Source organism: Ostrinia furnacalis, unplaced genomic scaffold, assembly GCF_004193835.3.
Source record: "Ostrinia furnacalis isolate ACB-3 unplaced genomic scaffold, ASM419383v2 OfSCF6691, whole genome shotgun sequence".
NCBI lineage: Eukaryota > Metazoa > Arthropoda > Insecta > Lepidoptera > Crambidae > Ostrinia > Ostrinia furnacalis.
Window position 1 is genome coordinate 158,634 of NW_021136930.1, and position 23,437 is coordinate 182,070.

Genomic DNA, 23,437 nt, shown 5'->3' on the forward strand with positions numbered 1-23,437 from the left:
ACAGCGTTTCGGCATAGCCCTGCTGCTGTCAATTTATATGTTTATTTTATCTTCATTAGCATTTTCAACTTTTGGATTGGGTTTTGTAGCGGACATGCTCGCAATATCAGTATTGCCTCTTATAGCATACCCGGAAAGTATTGAGCAATTAACTCTTTTTCCTAAGTTTATAAGAATTATCGATTGGATAAATCAGCTGCCTTTTTGTCACTCCTTTTTAAGCTCATAGCAGACTTATTAACTCGGAAAGGGATCAACACCGCATCGCCTTTCGCGATCTATCATCGCCTTTTGCGCGCTGTCATCTCGAGGCAAGGCGTTTACATTACAGTGCGGATAAGTGTGCGTTACAGTGTGTGAGTTTCGTACAAAGAATACTGACCGTCTCGAGTTGATACGGTTACGATCCCTTTCCGCGTTGATAAATGTGCGACGCAATGGGGCACATAGCTCGTAGAGACGATGGCCGTTGGGGCAGGAAAGTTCTCGAGTGGCGACCACGGGCTAAAAGACGTAGCGTGGGCAGGCCTCCTACTAGGTGGACCGACGATCTGGTAAAGGTCGCGGGAAGAGCCTGGATGCGGGCAGCGCAGTACCGTTCTTTATGGAAAACCTTGGGTGAGGCCTTTGTCCAGCAGTGGACGTCATTTGGCTAAAACGAACGAACGAACGAAATGTGCGACGTCCTATTTAGGTATGTGCCAGTTAGGCTTTTAGACGTCTTAACCATAAACGTGACTTTAAACCAGCTTAAGCCTGTAACTGCCCGCCATCTGCCCTGCCTTGAACCTCGTTAACAGACACACTAGCCGAACTCTCGCCCCGGTCGGAATTGCCGAAGTTTTTATACAGCCACCAACGAGTTTAAATAAGTGTTTCATCAGGAATTTCGAAAGAAAAAGTAGAGTTCCCACTGTCTGCCGACGATGCGGGTGGAATCGCACTAAGTATTATGTGATAGTCTCTTTGGTGCTAGTATTACCTAAATGTAGTTACAAAAATGGTTAACGTAACGTAAGCTACAATTACCTACTCTAATACTTTTATTTTGTGGCGAAGGTCTCCCCCTACAACCGTTAATCAACTAGGTATTTGTTTCGTAGGTTAATTTTGTATCGCTCGCTTTGTTAATAAAAGTAGCTTAGGAAGGATTTTTCAATTTTATCTTCAAAAGTGGGCAGTTATTTTGTAATTGAAAATGTTATCTACTTTATAAATATTTTAAAGTTGGTATACATAATATTATTATTGCATTAACGTAATCCACACTGAAAGTTAATAACGTGTTAAAATAAAATTTTCAATAAGCATGTAAGCATTACCTACTGTAAACGCTAACATAAAGGTTGCTGATGTTTCATAATAACAGTAAACAAACAAAAATACATGTTATAATGAAACCATTATCTAAAATAACCGACAAAAATCCACTTTCGACGAAACTCTACGCAAATGTAGGCGCCGCGGTATCATTTTTGTGATAATATCTATTTATGGAAATTAACTGAGATTTTATCGCCGCTTCGATTTGTTTGAGGCCTTTTTCGCCTAAATATTACAATATTACATTCCCAAGGCTACGGAGGTAATTTTTCATATGTATCTGCGTTTAATGACTAGCAAGAAAACAATGGGGCTTGTAGTAGTTTTGCTTATCTAATTCGAATTTTCGAACTAAAAGTTTCAAGGTATTTCAGCGTTATTTTATTCTGGACAGATACATAGATGTTCTTTTATTTTTTTTAAATGTAACATTGACTATGTAGGTAGAGGTTAAGATGTTGAGCCCACTTTTAGAAACAATTGTAATCTGATCTTGGTATTAGTATTTTCCATCTAATGCAAAAACCTCTCAACCCATATGTTGTCCTGAAGTGGTGGTAGGGCAAGCTATATTTGGGACGTGTATAAGTGCCCTGAAAATTGCCTACCTATAATCTTCTATCTTCTATATATAAATAAAAATGAATTGATGTTCGTTAGTCTGATTAAAACTCGAGAACGGCTGGGCCGATTGAGCTGATTTTGGTTTTAAAATGTTTGTCGTAGTCCAGGGTAGGTCTAAACGGTGAGCAAATACGCGCGCGATATTGTTTTTCTGTAACAGACAAAATTCCACGCAGGCGAAGCCGCGGGCGGAAAGCTAGTACTGAATAAATAAACTATTTTAATTTGTACAGTAGCCGTTTTTTTCTATACAGTTTTTCTCAGATCCTGAAGCCGGTATTAGCCACACTTGAGATTAAAACATCTATCAAAGTACGATTTAAAAAACGCCTAAAAATTTCAATTAATTGATTACATTCATCCCACTGCTCACCTACTAAGTACTTGATTTGTGAGCTCTCCTAAACACATACAAATTGGCATCGCGACTTCGCATGCGAGTTGAATAAATAAAGCAAAGATGCATTCGTTCCCGATGGGGCCATAAATCGTGATGCTTAACGTTCGAGACGTGGCTCTGAGGGTAAAAGATAGAAGTAAACTCACTAATTAAAGTTTGTATTAATAGCTTACGGTGCGGAATACTTGATGGCTCTTCAGATGCTTTGCTGTTTCTTTGAATCATATTTATCAACTCGGACAGGAGCTCTACCTAACATAAATAGGTAGGTACTTAGAGAAAATTACTAATGAAAAGTTTTTCTACAGGTCCATTTTATCATTCTATGTAATTTAAGCATAATTTAAAACAAGCTTCTTGGTAATTATAGAAAAATAAATCAAAACACTTTAGTTTCACTAACTACTAAACTATATCATAGACCATATTATTATCCTTGGACAAGGATCAAACAATGACTTTTTTATAAAAACATTATAACGTAATTACAGCCTATTTAGAAATATTACTAGTAGGTACTTTCTCAAAACCAATATTTTTGCTTCGTTCGTTTCAGCCGAAAGACGTCCACTGCTGGACAAAGGCCTCCCCCAAGGTTTTCCATAAAGACCGGTCCTGCGCCGCTCGCAACCAGGCACCTATCGCGACCTTCACCAGATCCTCGGTCCACCTAGTATTCTTGCTTAGTAATGTGTTTTCACACACGTTTATGTAAATAAATATGTCTATCTTTAAACAGGCATCAAACCCGGAATCCCGGAGTTTCACAACGTCTACTAAGCTTTATCGTGATAAAGCTTTCTCAAAGCTTCGGTGTCAGAAGCACAGTGTCGAGACTAGTCATTCATAACTAGAACAATGGAGGCATTGACCTAGAAGCGTTGTGGAATCAATCAGGAACAGTCTCACAATATTAATGGCATAACTTACAAAGCAGCATGTGAGCAGTCGGGTTATTGAAATAAAGCTAGAGACAGGCTGCAGAAATCATTTTTATTTGAAGTTTGAATTAGAATAAATAAGCGAAAATATTTTCTTAGGGCGGAAATGCCTAATGCCTTTTTGTTTTACAGTCTAATGCTTATTAGTATAATAGGAACTTCTTTTTATGCAGCAAAAGACAAGTATTTGACCGCATTCACATTTAATTTTCTGATGTTCAGTATGATGCAGTCTAGGGTGGTACATACCTATCAGCCCAGTTAATTTGTAATCACTCTCCCTTGAAGAGGCCCAGATTATAGTGTCTATCCCCTCAACAGTGACAGTAAAACTATTTTAAAAACCTCCGTAGGTAAGAGTTACAATATTATTTGGCATGTGTGTAGATAGGGTCGCAACATCAGGTTATTATACATATAACCTGATATTGCGACCCTATCTACACAATTGGTGCATATTACTACAGCAGAAACGTGTATACGTTTCTGCTGTAGTAATATGGCACCAATTCCATCTACATTAATGTCAAAGTGTGGGACTTCATGTGCCTCCGTCTGCACATAACTTTTCTACCCTATGCGCACGCGATCTCTACGTCAACGCACCACTATTAGTCTTTGTTAACGCCCAGATTAATTCGCAGTGGCTGAGCTAATTGAGTTATAGACTCGATATATGCGATCGATTAGACCGCTGGTGATTTGTGGCCGGAGAAAAACAGACGGACGACGCGGATCGTGGGAAACGGGCGCTGCGAGCGATAGGTTCAGATCGATTGTGAGTTCATAAAGTGCTGCAGAAAATTGTGAGCGTCAGTAACTACATGACAAGTGATATTTATGGGAATCTACTACTCTCCCACTCCTATGTTCTTCTGATTAATTTGTTGCGGGTCCAATGACAGTTTAACTTTCCCCCGGGACAAACTCGACCTTCATGAGTTTTTGTTGGCGGTCAAGCTGTTAGATCCTGGCTATACAGGAGTTGCAGCGGTAAGAACGAAAAGTGGATATAGTTCCGTGAGTGAGTTTATGAGCATCTAAAATGTGCTACTTTTGTCTGTACCTACTGTATTTTGAAAGTTGGTTACGAAATACACAGTAAAAAAATAAAAATGTAGGATTATACTCGTAGAATTTTATTTATTACTGCACGGAGTTTTCCTTGATTTACAATATTTCTTTGGGGTATACAGGGTGGAAACGATAAGTGATCTCACTCGATTATTTCTAAACTATACAAGATATCAATAAACTAGTTATTGATCCTGAAAGTGCTTCATGAGCTCTATCAAACGGTATTAATAATAGGTTACAGAATAAACTGGATCTATCCGAAACTTCAATGTTTCCAGCTTCCATACATTTGGTAAAGTCACATTATTTTAAAAACTACATATGATATCGTAAAACTGATTACTGATTCTAAAAGTGCTTCACAAGCTCTATCCAATGGTATCAATAATAGGTTACAGAATAAACTGGATCTAACCAAAAATTCAATGTTTCCTTCTTCCATACATTTAGTACTACCACAGTCATGACACTCATCTCTTGACAATATTATAGCAAGTAAAGCCTAAAACCAATGTTTTTCATTAATAATTTAAAATAAGAATACAATTTACGAGTTTATTTTAAGTATTTATTATTAAATTAAAAAAATTACACTTCTAATATTGTGTGTCTGGCATACATTTAGTATGGAAGCTGGAAACATTGAATTTTCAGATAGATCCAGTTTATTCTGTAACTTATTATTGGTACCGTTTGAAAGAGCTCATTAAGCACTTTCAGGATCAGTAACCAGTTTTTTAATATCTTGTATAGTTAAGAAATAATCGAGTGAGATCACTTAACGTTTCCACCCTGTATGTACCATTGTACCTATTTATATCTTTGGTTATAATATGCTACAATTTATCAGCCGCGGACCTCATGAATTCACTTTAATAGAAATGCAACAAAACGTTACAATTTGTCAGCCATTTCGTTAGTCGTTTTAATGGCGACGCTTCCAAGCATTGTCTCATAGGGGCAGTAACGTTACAAAGTCAGACCAATAAAAGTGTATAAGTACTAAACCCAGTGTAAGTGGGATCAAAAGGCGCACTTCATTAAGGTTATAATCTAGATTAGTTTACCCTGCTCAAAAGCTTAACCATTACCTAATAATGTCATTTTTGTCAACTTTAACCAAAGAAGATCATTATAGTATTATTAGAAGATTTCGAAAAGCCATTCGGTTCAAAGCAAGTTGTCGAAGAAAAGCTTTTACTGTGTGATGTAAAAAAGCTTACCCAGACAACGAATATTAGTCATTATTAATCTGAAAAGGTCTTGTACTTTTTTGTAAATCTCTTATTTTTTATCCACTACGAAGAAGCCTGATGGAAATTGTCGAATGATGTATCCGGCGATTTCAGAAGAGACAGACTAAGTATTTATAGCAATAGACCTTTCTGTGTATATTTCTATTAGTAGTCGTCAAACCGACGAGATCTCACGGATAAACACGAGTATTGCTTGAAAGGCAATATCTCCAAAAATGTTGCTCATCCCCTTTGAAGCCGCTCCAAAATGCTTACTAATCAAAATTGTAAGAAATTAAATTGAATTCCTCAAAGACCTGCAAAATTGAATCGGGGAAAACCCTTTGGCGTGGAATCTTTATGCTTTCGAGTTAGTGTTGATGTTTTGGAAAACGTTAAGCCGTTTTCCATTGACAATCACACTTGAAGACTTCTTTTTCTTCTTGATCTTTTACTGGCATCAAGAATCACGTAGTACAACCAACTCCGCTAGGTACACTCCACGCTGAAAGGTTAAACTTCTTATATCTAATAAGAAGTTTAGAGCTGTGTCAAGGACAAAGAAGTGTATGGAAAAGTAGACTACTTACTAAAACGCTTTAGACTTTTCTGCTGGTTAAATATCAAAACTTTTTTATTTTTCTTTTCTCCCAAAACAAATTGGACGTCATGAAGGTAAACGAGATATCTATGTGTAAGAAGATCACGTAATGTGTAATCAAATATTGTGCAGTTTATGTAATTCATCGAGATGGGCTCTATGTAAATATCCACTAAATAAAAAATAATATCTTAAAGAAATTCAGCGTTGAACTTAGAAAATATTTTTACAGCTTTACATAAAAGAGTAAAATCTATTGTAACTATCATACAATAAGTCCATTAGAACTACAACATCACAAAAGTCACCTCGCAACGCAGTGCGTAGTTACTGTAAATCCTCGATCCGGCTCGAAGGACCAAAAGCGACCATTAATCGTTTCGGCTAATCACCCGCTAAGGCGACTGGGAACATCGTTAGTTAGCGAAGATGGAAATGCCGATAAAGCCGGCTTTTGCGGGTTTTTCGACCTGATGCGGGTTTGTTAATGTTTAGATGACGATCTGATAAAAAAGATACGCACTGTAGGTTTAAAATGTAATCAAAAGTATGTTTGTTTTGTTTAATGTGTAAGTGAAACACGGTTCATTTGAGACAAAAATTACGCAAATAATGAAAATTTTCGAATATGAAACAATGAATCAACTTTTTGTTTCCATAAACATTAATTTCTGAATCATCTCTCAGAATGTTATGCTTTGTTTGTGACTTGTGAATATTAAAATATTTTCTAACAACAATTTCCTACTACTGTCCATCTCTATGCCACACACATAGCATCCTACACCCACACTATACAGCTTCATTTAAATGTATACGTAATCGCATACATCTTGGTAGACAGAGCTATTTATTTACTTTGCGGCCGATCGATCTTAATCTTAGGGCAGTGAGGTAAAGCGGGCAAGGCAGAGTTCACACTGACTTTGGAGAATATCACATATTATTGAAACTTTAACATGGATTCTATGAAAAGGTGTGACTTGTAAAGATTTGGCGTCAAGCTAAAGCACTGCCAAGCTTAAAATTGTTCAATTCATGAAACAATAAAAAAAATGATTATTTTATTATTAATCAAAAGTGACAGTTCATCATAGCTACTTTATTCCTTGCTCTCATCATCATCATTTCAGCCACATCCACTGCTGAACATACGCCTCCCCTAATGACTTCCACATCGCCCGGTTAGTAGCGGCTTGCATCCAGCACCTTTCTTCTATTTTTACGAGATCGTCGGTCCACTTTGTGCCCCACACTTCATTGCTCTAGCTATTGTAGATAAAACAATTTTAAACAAAATTCGGATATCTGAATAGAATATTGATAATTAGGTTTATAGGTAGATCTTGAGATTATAAAGCATTGTAGACCTACGATTTAAAAAGCAGTCATGTCTAAACAGTTTTCTACCAACCTTGCTCGAAAAGACGCTACATGCGAGCTTTAGGAAACCATAATAGATACAAAGTCTTCTAGAATGTCTCTTTATAGACTTATAGTAGAGTTTGTGCTCGCTGAATCTAAATGCAAGTATCCAATCGTATGTAGATAGCGCAGTTTAGTCCCGTGTAACCTGCGAGGAATACAAGATGACAACGACGATTGTAAACGTGTGGCCAAGTTGCACACAATGGGTGAATACGTCAGCTTTTGACTCATTTAAAACATTTGTTATTTATCATTAAAAAACTGCGGATAGTGGATAAAAACTTTCATTGATTGATTAATTTATTGCTTAATCGACGACATCGTAAAGGTAGCAGGGAAGCGCTGGACGCAGGCCGCTTCCAATCGATCAACGTGGAAAGCATTAGAGGAGGTCTATGTTCAGCAGTGGACGTCCTATGGCTGAAATGATTATGATGATTGCTTAACCAATAAAATGGGCAAATATCAAAACTGCACAATTAAGGCGAGCTTATTGCGTTCTCTTCCAGACAACCCAGTCAGAAGTAAGTGGTTGAGTGACAAGAGAAAAAAACCAGTTTACACAAAAGTAACAAAAACACTTTACTAGATCCTTTTTTGGGAGATACGAGTAAGAGCCGCAACAGTAAATAAATTTCCACGTGACATCTCTGGCAACCAGTTCCATTTAAATCAAAGCGTCCTCCCGGGATTGAACTTGGCCGTTCTTTACCGTGGCTCTGTAATGCTTTACTTTTACGACATCATCGGCCGAACGTTCGCGATCATTTGCCCGAATGTGGATGTTAGAGACCGCCCGAATGGATATTGGCTTAGAGTCGAGAATACAAATCGCTTTTTGAAGTCTAATAATTGTTTTTGTGGTTCCACTTGCCGTTTTCCTGTATTGTTTTATTTTTCCTAATGGTCCGCTCGGATTGATATTTTATTGTGAGATAGTATAGTTTTATGGTTTCTCATAAAAGTTTAGACTTTAAGATTTTATTGATTCGGTTAATCAGTCAAGAATTCTTAGACTGGACTGCAGCGAGTATCATTTATTTGTTACATTTCAGAATCCAGAGATTTGCTTTTGATTTGCTGTAGTTCGTTATATCGTATATAAAATACCTAACAAAAAGTTTACCTACTCTATCAATTAAAATAAACAAGTCAGTGCCAGTGTGCACTCGCCTTTACCAGTCAAAATAAATAAGGACGTGAACACATTAGCGGTGTACAGTTACCCCGCTAATTCGTCTTGTATTGTGCCCTAATGTGGGCCCGTAGTGCAGCCATTTTGTCATTGATAGTGGCTACTTGATCTTGGCGAGGGAGCCGAAATCAATCTTGAGACAACTTGAGAATAGAATTCTTGTGTATGTTACGTTGGTGTGTTCGTTCGTCATTTGTTTTGGCTTTAGACGCCCACTGCTGGACAAAGACTGACTTTTCAAAAGAATGAGGGAAATAAGTTGTCACCAACCTCAGAATCAGAATCATCATTTATTTCCTCACTAGCTGACCCGGCGAACTTTGTTCCGCCTTAATGGCAATAAATAAGCAGACTTTTTTTTAATTTCGAACGGGATAAAAAGTATCCTATGTCCTTCTCCTGGCTCTAAACTACCTCCCTGACAATTTTCAGCTAAATCGGTTCAGCCGTTCTTGAGTTATAAGTGGAGTAACTAACACGACTTTCTTTTATGTATATATAGATATATGGATAAGATTTGCTCAAATGTCTATTGTAATTTCCCTAGTGCTAACTTTTTGTGGAAAAAATAGAAATGTGAGATCGTTTACATTCACTTGGTGTAATGTTTCTTGTATAATGAGGTTTCCAATTTGAAGATTGCAGACATAAAACTAAACGTCCGAAAAAGAACGTGAAGCCATGTGAGACTTCAATTTGTCAACTTTTGACAAATTTTGTAAGCTTCATATACGATTTTTACATTTTTTATAACAATTAAAACAAAAGTACTGTAACAGAAACAATTATAATCAATTATTTATCGAATAACGACATAGAAAAACTATGACCTCTTGTATTATCTATTATTTCTTCTCTACAGTCGATCCATCACAGTCGATCGCAGGCAACGAGACTCGGACGTCGATTCCTCTGACGCTTCCGATTGTCGCTTAGTTTCTGATGATTGTGATTTATTTAATGCCACTAAAAAAGCTAAGGATAATTATTGTGTCCGATGGGGGGTATATTCAACAAAGGACATCATCCACGTTTCATATATTTTTTGTCCAAAATCAAAAGTGCCGGCCAACAAAAAAAAGTGCTGTATTCTGACAGAATACGTCTGCCTTAGCATTTGTTACTATGGCACCAAAGCCGTAGCTCCACTGTGCGTCGAGTATTTGAGATCTAAAATTCATCGACGATTCATACATTTTTTGTTCAAAATCAAAAGTGTCGGCCAATAAAAAAAAGTGCTGTATTCTGACAGAATGCGTCTGCCTTAGCATTTGTTACTATGGCACCAAAGCCGTAGCTCCACTGTGCGTCGAGTATTTGAGATCTAAAAGTCATCGACTATTCATACATTTTTTGTTCAAAATCAAAAATGTCGGCCAATAAAAAAAAAGTGCTGTATTCTGACAGAATACGTCCGCCTTAGCATTTGTTACTATCACACCAAAGCTGTAGCACCACTGTGCGTCGTAGTATTTGAGATCAAAGTCAGTCGTTTCATATATTTTGAGAACTCAAATACTACGATGCACAGTGGTGCTACAGCTTTGGTGCCATAGTAATAAATGCTAAGGCGGACGTATTCTATCAGAATACAGCACTTTTATTTTTTGGCCGGCACTTTTGATTTTGGACCAAAATGGATGATGTCCTTTAGTAGAAATTTTGTATAATTTTCTGATAGATTTACAACTCATTATGGTCTGTCTATATTCATATTTGAGGCCTCTCTCCATTTTTTTTTAATATAGCTTCTCTTTAAGAGGTAGGTAGTAGTTGGCCTTGCTTTGCAAAACGTCCAAATTCAAATTCACGCGCGCATACATAGTATATAACTGTTCATGGAATTAGTCAAAGATATTACAATAAATTATCCAAAATTTCTCGAGCACACTTCCCAACAATTTGAGACATCCACAATAACTTTCCTTGCGAGTGGAGGGAAATTATAAAACAACAGGCGCGTGTTCGCGTGAACACTTGAAGCATGTCGCGGAGTTTGCTCAGCTCTCGACAGGATCTCCGATGTGTGGTTAGCTTTATTTATTTATCATTAGAATAATTATATTGTTATAGAGTGGATGATAATGTAGGCTGGTAGTTAGAAAACGTCATAATATTCAAAAGTAACAAGAATTCTTCTTTTTTTAGGTCAAAATGCCAAACTGTACATAGATTTAGGTTCACGTTGAATGCTAATCATGTAAAATAACTTTTTAAGCCTACTTACTTACATACATAAATGAGTTTTGTGAATTTTTGTACAAATATAAAGCTTTTGAGTTTTATATAGAGCTTTTGTTTGACCAACACATACTTACCATTTTTTGAGTTGAATCATCATGAGAGTATTTTATGTACTTCCAAGAATTACTTTGCTTTCCATATTGGGACGTTATATTTGAAACGGTAGGCATTTCAAATAGCATTTCATTTGTCCATCTAGCATGCCTACATCGAATCGTCTATGGTCATGTGCCCCGTAGGCGTAATGTCACAGCATAGAAACATGCAGAAGTTCAAATTGTACCTATATCAGATTCTGAAAATGGCACTAACAAATCCTTTTTTTAACTTCTCCTTCTTAATTCTTAAAACTTTGGGCACTTCAGACCTGTACGACTAGAAAAACTTTCGAGTTCTAATCATTTGCGTATTCGAATCGCCATCAAAAGATTTAGTACAAAAACTACAACAGCGCCCTTGTGAACGTGTCGTAAAGTGAACTTAGTATGAGAAATGGTTACACGAAACTTATTTTGATACTCAAAATTGTCACGTTATCGTTTAATTCGTAGGTTGAGTATCGAATTTTGTTGAATACGCAAACGATCCGAAGACGAAAGTTGTTCATGCTAGAGGTACTGGATATGATAGAGTTTGTGGAAGCCTAGACTTCTACGTTGACAGTAAGATGAGACAGAAGATGAATACTCATTAGATCCCAGACAAAGAGCATGATAAGTGCTGGCCTCTACAAAAAAGAGAATAAAGTTGTGATCGTCATATTTTTTTTAATTGGACTCTTCTTTAAACCTAATATAAAACATAAACTATTACTGCAAAAAAGTAGTATTTCTTTTTTTTTTTATATAAATTAATCATCTTCAACATCATCTCAGCCATTGCATGTACACTTCTTTCCAAATAATACTTGCATGTGTAGACATTAGATCACCTATCTTATTAATCAGGTCACTAATTTCCTTGCAGGTGGGAGCTCTGGAGACCTGTAATACGGGTTTCTTCGGAAACCTATCTCAGGCTCCAGTCTCTCACACACGATGTAGCATAATTAAAGATTAATTAATTAAATATCTATACTTATAATAAATCTGTAGAGAGGTCAATTCTGTACATGAAATATATTTTCAAAATAACTATCAGGGGGTGATTAGTGATCGATACTGATGCCAAAAATGCAATCAGTAAAATTTTTGTCTGTCTGTCTGTCTGTCCGTCTGTCTGTCTGTCTGTCTGTCTGTATGTTCCTTATAGAAACAAAAACTGCTTGACGGATTTTAACGAAACTTGGTACAATTATTCTTCATACTCCTGGGCAGGTTATAGTATACTTAGGAATTCCCACGGGAACGGGAATTAGCGGGAAAATCCTTTTGTATGAAAAATCTAAACCGCTTAAGTTAGACGCTTGAAATTTGGCATGCAGGTACCTTAGTAAACGTAAAGCTTAGTTACAACAGGATATTGCAAAATTCCCACGGGAACGGGAGTTAGTGGGAAAAAACATTTGTATGAAAAAATCTAAACCGCGTAAGATAGATGAAGGGGGTAAAACGGGATCCACGCATACGAAGTCGCGGGCGGCCGCTAGTAAATAATAATTGTGTAACACCTTAAATGTAAATATCAATGTAATTGATGTTATTTGTGTGTAAGAGATAAATAAAAAAAATATAAAAAAAATAATATAGGACGTCCACTGCTGAACATAGGCAACCCACAATGCTTTCCATGTTGCCCAGTTGGTAGCGTCCTGCGTCCAGCGCCTCCTCCTTTACGATGTCGTCGGTCCACCTTGTGGGTGGGAAATTAATTACACTATACGAAATACTCCTTCCACCTACACTGCGGTTAGCCTCCGGCCAGTATGAGTGGTGGCCAATCTGCTTCATGAATATGCGCCGGGAACCGAGCCGACACCTAAACCGGACGCAAGTTACACGCCTAGACATGTTTCAAAATGCAGATTTGATCATGGGAACACGGTCTATTGGTACGATGGACTAACAGATGTATTGTATGTCAATATCGGCCACTCTACTCTCGATTTGTGACGATTTGGGCGACTATTTCGGTTAACGTCTAAGTTCAGTCATAAGCAATGCCAATAAAGCTATATCTGGGTCTTTCGTGCCTACTATCAGGCCTGTTCATCTCCGCGAGTTTACATCGAAAACAAAACACGCACGATGGCCCACCTACAGGATACTATTCGACACGGCCTCACATACGAGCGAACTTTGAGTCACGCACGCGTATTCTTGTGTATGATGGAAGAAAATAAAGAAAATGGTGTACTAAATACTGTGCAGTATTTAACTACCTAAATAATAATAAAAACACAGAATGTACTTTTTTAAGTTGCCTCAAGACACTGAGAGCTAAATAAGTAGTTAATATTATTCATGATAATTCATGCTAAATCATGTATTTCCTCCGCCATTTTCTGCAGTTTGGCACCTCACCTCACATCATTTTACCGAAGTCAGCCCTATAGCTTCGGCGCAGTGCCGATCACTGACGTTTGTCAACAAAATGGTGCTTGACTCTTGAGACAGGCTAAATTACACCATATTGTTATTGACATTGAGCATACATTTTTTTAAATACCTTCGCAAAGTAAAACTTCTGTACGTAGTACTTATTGTTATTCTGTGCTACTTTTTTTTTTTTTCCTGTGGCAACACTACCGCTAACAGCTGATTTGAACTTGTCCCAATTTATTTACTGATTTTTATTTAATTTAATATCATAAAAGGTCTCTAAACTCATCACTGTTACTGTTTTATGTAATTATAAGTGAAATAACGTTTAAATCTGTGTATTGCATTGTGTTTATGGTGCAAATTGTGCAAATACTTAGGACCGATTTGACAGTGCAATTACGAAAATATTACGTTGGATTTTGTTAACATTGTTCTATCTTTCGAAACAGGTACCTATTTGTTTTATATTTACAACAGTAGTGCATATTTTAGAAACGAAATACTATTATTGTGACCTTATACTGTCACCCGCGTAAGAGGTTATATTTACCTACATTTTTGTTAACCTCCAATTATTGATCAATTGATCCTTTGGCATTTACATTTTAATACTTTTTTATTTACCAAAAGAAACAATGCTTACACGTAAAGCCTTCGCTCGCCGGGAGGAGTCCCAACTCCAACTGGCTTTGAGAGATTTGAAGGCAGCCAAAGACTTGATTGAGCAATTAAATAGGGAAAGAGAGGACAATGAGAGGGAGCTGATGGATGTGTGGGATAAAAACAAGCATTTAAAGAAAGAGATGGCTGAGCTGCACACCAACTATGAGACAATTGTAGAGGAACGGAATAGGCTACAATTAATCATTGACGGGTTTGGTGAGTGCAATGAAGAGTACGTACACAACCTCAGACGTATGACCATCATGAAACAAGACCTTTATGATGCTCACAGCCATATCGAATTAATGGAAGCTGAAAGAGAAGCCTGCACAGCCACCAAAACCCAAATCATGTTTGACGAGTTAGTCGGTAGTGCGCCCAGCCTGACCCAAACTGCATCTGACAAACAATTAATTACCATAGACCTAACTTGTGATAATACTTTAAACAATACTCCTGTATGTGGTAAGATTGTCAGATGCAGTAAAAATAAATTTAAAAAGTATGTAAAAATTAGTAATTATATTAAAAAAACAAATAAGTTGATTAAAAAACAAAAATGCTTATACAACAAAGTAAACTATATAAATGAGAGACAGCGTCTAAAGAATGAGCTTGACATATGTTCCACAATGTTAGAGAATAGTGTACTGAAATATGAACATGATGTCGAAAACCTAGAATATAAATTATGTAATCTTAAGAAATCTTTGAACACAATGTCTGAACGGTATCAATGTACAAAAAAAGAGTGTGATGAACATTTCCAGGCTTTGAAAAAATTTATATCTAATTGCAACTGTCAAAATTCTATCCTATTGGATGAATCTTGTACAGATAGTTTTCAGTCTGGTTGTGAGTCACCACCTACTCTAAACACCCTAAACAAAGACTACTGTCCTAGGATATCACACACATTTACCAGCGGCTCCCCAACTAAAAATATTGAAAAAACCAACATAGTAATGTTCAGTGATGAGTTAGGCAAAAATATGGGCCAACTGATTAATAGTTATTTGGGACAAAGTGTGATCAACCATTGTTTACCGGGTGCTTCCTATTTACAAATTATGAGAAAAATAACAAATTATTCGTTCTCAATAAATACCACATTAGTAATTTTAATAGGAAATAGGGGCAATGTAGGCAAAAAAGACCTACTAAATATTTTTGATAGCTTATGTTTACTTAATGTAGATAAAATAATTTTGTTCACATTCCCCTACAGTAGAAGCTTGCCACAGGAGGAAAATAATTTAAGATATAAATTGAATTTGACATTGAATACACTGACATATAATCAATGCAAATTCCATGTAATTGACATTAACAATTATTTAAAAAATAAATGTTTATTGACAATAGATAAATATAATTATCTAAATAAATATTGTAAAAGACGAATAGCGAATTCGCTATCATATTTTATTAAATATTTAGCCATTAATTTGGCTAGCCAAACTGCTTTTATTGAGCAGACCATGGATGTTCGACCCTTGGAATCTGTTCCAAATCATAATTTAAATTACATCGTAAGACAATAGAGGATAACTCTGGCATACAAAATTCGGGTACAAAGAAATTTAACGGTTTTAATTTAGTGCATCAGAATGTACAAGGCTTCTCCGGCAAAGACTTGGAAATTGAGTTATTTATCCAAGAATTGAATATTCATGTCTTATGTTTAACGGAACATTGGCTCAGGCAATATGAACTAATGCTGAGCATTAATAATTATAAGCTTATTAGTTCATTCACTAGAGAGTTAGCTATTCGTGGAGGGTCACTAATATTAATCAATGATAAATTAAAATGTAAAGAGCGTAAAGATATTGTATCTCTCTCTGTTGAGCGAACTATTGAGCTGTCATGTGCAGAACTGGACGACTATGTTATTGTATGTGTATATAGACCCCCATCTAGTAACTATGAATTATTTGAAACCACAATGGAAGAGGTACTTAGAAGAGTGTGTAATAGTTCAAAGAAAGTAGTTGTATGTGGAGACTTTAATATCAATATAATAGAAGATTCCTCTCTTTCAATACGGTTTTTAAATTTATTCAAATCTTTTAACTTGTTAAATCTTTTCTCTGAACCAACTAGGGTGACTCCAACATCAGCTACTTGCTTAGACAATATATTCTGTAACTGCTTAGTGCTAGAGAAATCAATAATAAATTTTGTTAATTCTGATCATTGCGGTCAAATAGCGTCATTTCAACACCATTTTGTGCCATCGAGCAAGGAAATAGAATATAGACCAGTCACTGCATCCCAGAAAGACAAATTTAAATCTCAAATATCTAATAAGGTCCCACTTTTGCATTACTTTAACTGTAGTATAAATATTTTATATGAGCAATTATTTGAATTAATTAAAAATGAGTTCAATAAAATTTTTCCTAAGAAAACAATTATTATTAAAAACAATAAAACTAAATTCAGTGACTGGGCTACAGTAGGTATTTATATTAGTAGGAAAAAAATGTTTGAATTATATGGTAGAAAAGCCTATAGTAGCGACCCGGACTTTATAGAATATGTAAAAAAATACTCAAAAGTTTTTAAACAAGTTTGTACTATGGCAAAATCTATTTACATACGTGACAAAATTAAAAACTCTGGCAACAAAATTAAAGCTACTTGGAATTGTATTAATAAAGAAACTTGTAGAATTATATCTCGGGATGACACATTCGCATTAAAAATTGATAATAAGTATATTAAATGCAATGATAAGGTAGCAAACGCATTCGAAGGTTACTTCTCAAATGTACCAATCATAACAACAAGCAATCTTAATTCATGTTCATATCAGGCAATGTCTCTTCTCGAGGGTTGTGTTGATGTTTGCAATAGCCCATTAAAATTTAGACAAATAGACCCCATAGTTATTATAAAAACTTTCAAAGAACTAAATATAAAAAAGACAGAGGATATATGGGGCATATCAACAGACATAATAAAACCCATCATTCCTCTTATAGCTCCCCATTTAGCTCATATCTTTAATGAATGTATTAACGAAGGTCAGTTCCCTACCCTGATGAAACATAGTAAAATCATACCATTATTTAAAGCAGGAGACAAAAGTGACCCATCCAACTTTAGACCTATATCGATACTACCTGCGCTCAGTAAAATATTTGAAAAAATTATTTTCAATCAACTACTGTCTCATTTTAACTTAAATAAACTGTTTCATGAAAAACAATATGGGTTCACAAAAGGGAAAAGTACGACCGATGCAGGGGTTGCTCTTATCAAACACATTTTCGATGCTTGGCAGGAGAAAAAAGATGCTATTGGTGTATTTTGTGACTTATCGAAGGCGTTTGACTGTGTTGATCATCAAACTCTGTTATTTAAGCTAGAACATTATGGCGTATCAGGCAAGGCCTTAAGCCTATTACACTCTTACCTCTCAGACAGATTACAAAAAGTAAATATTCACGGAACTAACTCTTCGGGCGCCCCCCTAAAAATGGGAGTGCCCCAAGGCTCAATACTGGGACCATTGCTCTTTCTGATTTATATAAATGATCTACCTTTTTATTCAAAGGACCTTTGTGAGATAGTATTATTTGCTGATGACACTTCTTTAATTTTTAAAACTGACAGGCGTCAGGAAATATTTGACGACGTGAATAATGCTCTTTCCAAAGTATTAGACTGGTTTACAACTAATAATTTGCTATTAAACGCAAAAAAAACCAAATGTTTAAAATTCACTATGCCTAATGTCAAACAAGTTAATACTAATATTACAGTAAATAATGAACGCATTGAACTGATAAACTCTACTGTCTTTCTAGGTATTACCCTAGACTGTAAATTACAATGGGGCCCCCATATTGCTGCCTTGGCGGGAAGACTTAGTTCAGCTGCCTTTGCGGTGAGAAAGATCAGAAACTTGACTGATGTTGAAACAGCAAGGCTTGTATATTTTAGTTATTTTCATAGTATTATGTCTTATGGTCTTTTACTGTGGGGCTCAGCAGCAGACATAGAATCAATTTTCATTTTACAGAAAAGAGCTGTTCGGGCAATATACGGTCTTAAACCACGTGACTCGCTTAGAGAAGTTTTTAAAGAAATCAATATATTGACTGTGGCTTCGCAATACATATTTGATAACATTATGTATGTCCGTAAACATATACATTTATTTACTAAGAAAAGTGACGTCCACTCATTTAACACGAGACATAAGAATAAACTTGCTGTTCCATCATTTAGGTTGCATAAGATAGGTAATTCATTCTTGGGGAAATGTATTACCATATTTAACAAAATACCACACAACCTTGTCGAATTGCCAATAAACAAATTTAAGATACATATAAAAAATACCCTTATGTCCAAAGGGTACTACAAGGTTCGAGACTATATTGATGACAAGGATGCGTGGTCAGTTCAGTCTGCACATATTTGATGTACTTAAATTTGACTATTCTTACCGTTAGATAATTCCTGGCAATAAGTGGTGACTGAGTTTGTTCCGGCGTTTCTTCTCAGCACTTGCCATATGTTTGTCTCGAAGCGCTGGTAGGGCCCAAAAGATAAGGAGACATGTAAAGTGCCCCATAAGGGCTACCTTTTCTTTTTTTATTATTTTCTATTGACGTTCATAAGTGCCACTTGTGGTCTAAACTGAATAAATATTTTTTGATTTTGATTTTGATTTTGATTTTATAGACTAAGCTCAGTGTCGTACATTAGATGAAAGTATTATTATATTGACACATTTTCAATCGATAAACAAAATACATCAAGTAGATTTCAGATTAAGGTTTTTTTTATGTGACAGGAGGCAAACGAGGCAGGAGTATACAATCATTATTATATCCTAGTATTTAAAACCAATATAAAAAAAATTAATAAATAATAATATATTGATGCTTCGGACTATGTCACCTTCTCCAGATAATAATATTTGTGACCAAAACACGGAATTTGGAAAACCAAACATTAAACCTAATTTCCAAACAACTCCAATCAGTTGCGAGAATAAACAAAACAAAATCGGGGGGCTTAAACAAAATAAACAACCGACAGATAAACAGCACACGTCGCGAACTTGGGAGTTACTAATTAAAATTAATATCTTCCCCAAACGCGGTTTGGGGTAATGAAATTAAGTTCAGTGGGAACGTCTGAATTATTTATTTCATTTGTCCTGAGCTAAACCTTAGTTAAAACTTTAGGCTACGCTTCCAGACAGTGAGTAGGTATCGTTACTGTGAATCATTTTATTATTTTCCAAGGATTTTCTTCACAGTATTTTTATAATGGTCAAAATCTCGATCGCATCTCAAAGATTGATTGCCTATATTAATTTCACCTAATTTAGATTTTAGCTCCGAGGGCTTAGTGTGAGTTTACACCAAACGCATTCTATAACGACCGCGTAAAAAAGGACATTAATTGTATGACAGACCGCGCCCCTAGCGGTTCAAGAACTAAAATCTTCGTATTTTTTTTTAACGCAGTTGATATCGAATGCATTTGACGTAAACTCACACTACACCCTCTGCTCTTGCTGTTTATAGTTGTAATAGGAGCGATATTGCAATCAAAAATGGTAGGTTGATGTGCATGACTGTACATCATGAGCCTACCATCTTTTATTTATTTATTGCGTAGCGGAATTAACCAATCTGCCAACTTAGCGACAGAGATTTGACGTAGAAGATTTTATTTTTATTTGACTTGAGTAATTTTGTCTTTGAGAGACTTAAGTTCGGTTAAAACCACAGTGTAGTTTTATGACAGAAAAACTTTTTGCCAGCCAAACGCCAGTAAAAAGTATTTTATGTTGAAGAGAATTAAAGTTGATGTAGAGGGAAGTCAGTACCTACTTTCACAATGTAGAATCTACACGGCGCATGAGCTCGTTCGTTCGTTCGTTTCAGCCAAAAAACGTCCACTGCTGGACAAAGGCGCATGAGTGTTTATGTTTTATTTTACTAACTCAAACAATATTCAGCTGAGAGCTTAACGTGCCCTCAATTTTCGCGTCGCTTCTGGTCTCAAGAAATTTGGCTTTAAAAAAACCGCCTTGATTGTCTCCAAATTTAATAACAGACTCGAGTGACCCTCTCCCTCCACGAGGATCGGGATAAAGAGGTCTCAATCGTTAAGGCTTGAGGTGCACTAGGAGGATCTAAATTGTTTAACTTTTTATCTTCTAGGCCAGGGGTCTACAAAATCAAAAATCAAAATCAAAGTTATCTTTATTTGTTTAGACTAATTAAATTAGTACTTGCAAATCGTCAAATGCTCTTAAGGAGCCTATACAGTCATGTCTCATTCTTTTTTTGCCCTACCAGCGCTTCGAGACAAAAATTTGGCAAGTGCTGAGAAGAAGCGCCGCAACAAACTCAGTCACCACTGTCTGCCGGTTTAAAAAATACAAACTTTGAAGTATTGGGACCATTATATTTTTTTCGGTATGTTGCAAGCGCCATAACAATTTTAATTTTTCTGCCCACCTATGCAAACATAGGCTTAGTCTAGCCGGATATGGCACGCGGACCGTAGTTTCGAGACCCCTGTTCTAGGCCCAAGTTAAATTTTTTTACTGTAACAAAATGCGACACTTCTACGAAACTTATAAAATAAGGAAAAAATACACATAATTCAATTAGCAAATTCTCTGAAACACAATGTTGTTTTGTAGATTTGTTTCAAGGAAATGATAAATGACAAATTACAAATTGATTTCCTACAAATTGTCTTTCGTGGGAAGGACTTAATTAAATACAAAATATGTTTAATGTAGGTACCACTTTTATTTCCCAAACCGGTTTATAAGTATTATTCAACGGAAGAAATTTTAGTAATTGTGATTTTTATGAATTCGTTCAAACTCATTGCACTCAGTGTAATCTTGTCCTAAACCTGAATTGTTTCATCAAATTATTTGGCCATCGGTTTTGGAGATTCTTCGAGGAAAGTTGGGAGCCCTAAATTAAAGAAATGGGTGATTTAGCTTTGGCCCCAGATATTTTGGAGATTCCCGAATCGATTTAAGACTAGACATTTACCATATTTTGCGTTTTATTCTAGCATTTCTGTTGTAAATTTAAGCACTATAAAGTATAGAAGTTCTTAAAAGGGACAAAGAGAGTTCAGAGAGTCCATGATAATAATATTATATGTTTAAGTGACAAAACATAAATACTTTTTCCCAATTCTTTCATAAAAAGCCAGAAAAAGAAATAAGTTGTCAATACCACTTAAATTAAAGTCCCAACTTTCCCAAGCAGGACAAATTCACGGAAAAATTTAAAACACTACTCTGAAAAATACACCTCAAAAACGTCGTTTCCAATTTCACTGCAAAGTACACTCAAATAATTCTCGAGCGGTCCAAACAAATAACCAAGGGAAAAGAAAATGCAGACGTTTCGCTAAAAATCGCGTTACTTGAGTAAATATTAAATTTATTTAATTATCCGTAATACTCAAAGGGCCGGAGTCTGAGTTTAAAAAAATCAAGGAGAATTAACGAAAAGACCTGTGGCGCTTGAGATGAGCGGCAGCGGACTAAAAAATGTCTATAAAGTAACTCTTTACTTTCATACTTAATAGGTACGTTTAATTTACTATTTACAACGTAATTAATATTATTACGCAAGCACTAATTAAACTCATAGGGACCTGACGTGGTCGCATGAGACCACGGTAGCAATTGATTTCTGTAGTGTTTCCATTCGCTGTTAAAGTTAATATTTTTTCGGCAAAGGCATTATGCGCATGCTTCACTACCTTTTCAGGTTTAAGGACTTGTGCTTAGTGTATCTTTATCTGTCATAGTTAAGCTAGCTTTGTTTTTCTTGGTTTTTCTTTTTAATTAGTCTTTACCCCAATCGTTCGTTTCAGCCAAATGACGTCCACTGCTGGACAAAAGCTTCCCCCAAGGTTTTCCAAAGGGAACGGTCCTGCGCTGGCATTACCTACTCCAATATTATCTGAATAATCCCAATATTATCTACTTGACTTAGGATATTGATATTGTTATTTAATTAAATACGAGTAGACTGAAATTATTTCTGGGAATACTTATCTGAGCACATAAAAATAATGTGGCCAACACGCCGCCCATCTTCCATGTCTTCAGTCGCGTCTAAAGCAGCCCTTTGCCGTTTTTTCAAAGAGCTGAAACTTTGCCCGGGCAAGCTGACCTGGTGGGGCCCTGTGCAGCCTCAGAGCTGAACCCGTTAATTGGACATGCCTGTTTGTGCGAAAATTTGCTGATATGCTTTTATTGAATTTCAGTCGCGCCGGGCACATTTTTATTTGGAATTTACATCGGGTCCAGTCCAGTTTTTCGCGTTCAGTTTTTACCTATCGTTTGATGAAATATTGCAGGTGTACTTTTAATTGTTTCGGCGTCACGTAAGTTTCGGTAAGAGCTCGTTTCTTTTGTTTGATGACCGTTGCACGTTTGGAGAGAAATATCGCATTTTTTAACGAGTTCGTTACGAATCACATTTCCTCATTTTGTAATCTTGAGTGTGTACCAGGTTTCATTGCAAAGTCTAATAGGTACTGATTATGTACACATAGAATCACGTAGGTATCTGGTATATGGGTTGCGTTGTAAAAAAAGGATGTATAATTAATTTTGTTGTACAATTTACAAATTACGTCCAAACAAGATTGATGCTCCAAATATCATCAACTGGCCGACAGTTATTATCCACTGTTTGATTGTTTCTAAACGACTTAAAAACCAGCTCAAAACGATAACAATCAGGCCCAAAGTGGCCTGTTCATCAAGCCCCGGTAATCCGATTGGCAGCACATGTGCGGCGCGTCGTATTTGTATTAATTTCGACGGGCTGATTGGGGGGTTTACATTCAGAACACTGGTGTAAAATGCAAACGGTTAGCCGGAGCGATTTGAAAAAAGCTTTTGAGAGAGTAAATAATGTTTTTGTGGCTTAGTGGTAGTCGTTAAACGAGAGGTGTTTCAGTTTTTTAGTATTATCTGAGTCAAACAATTTTATATTATAAAAAAAAAACAATAAGTAAATAAGTGCCAATCATCGAAAGAATTACCTTGAAATTAAAAGCCATAACCCTTCTAAACTGACATAAGGTTTATCTATACTAAATCTGTAGAGAGGTCAATTCTGTACATGAAATATATGTATTTTCAAAATAACTATCAGGGGTATGATTAGTGATCGATACTGATGCCAAAAATGCA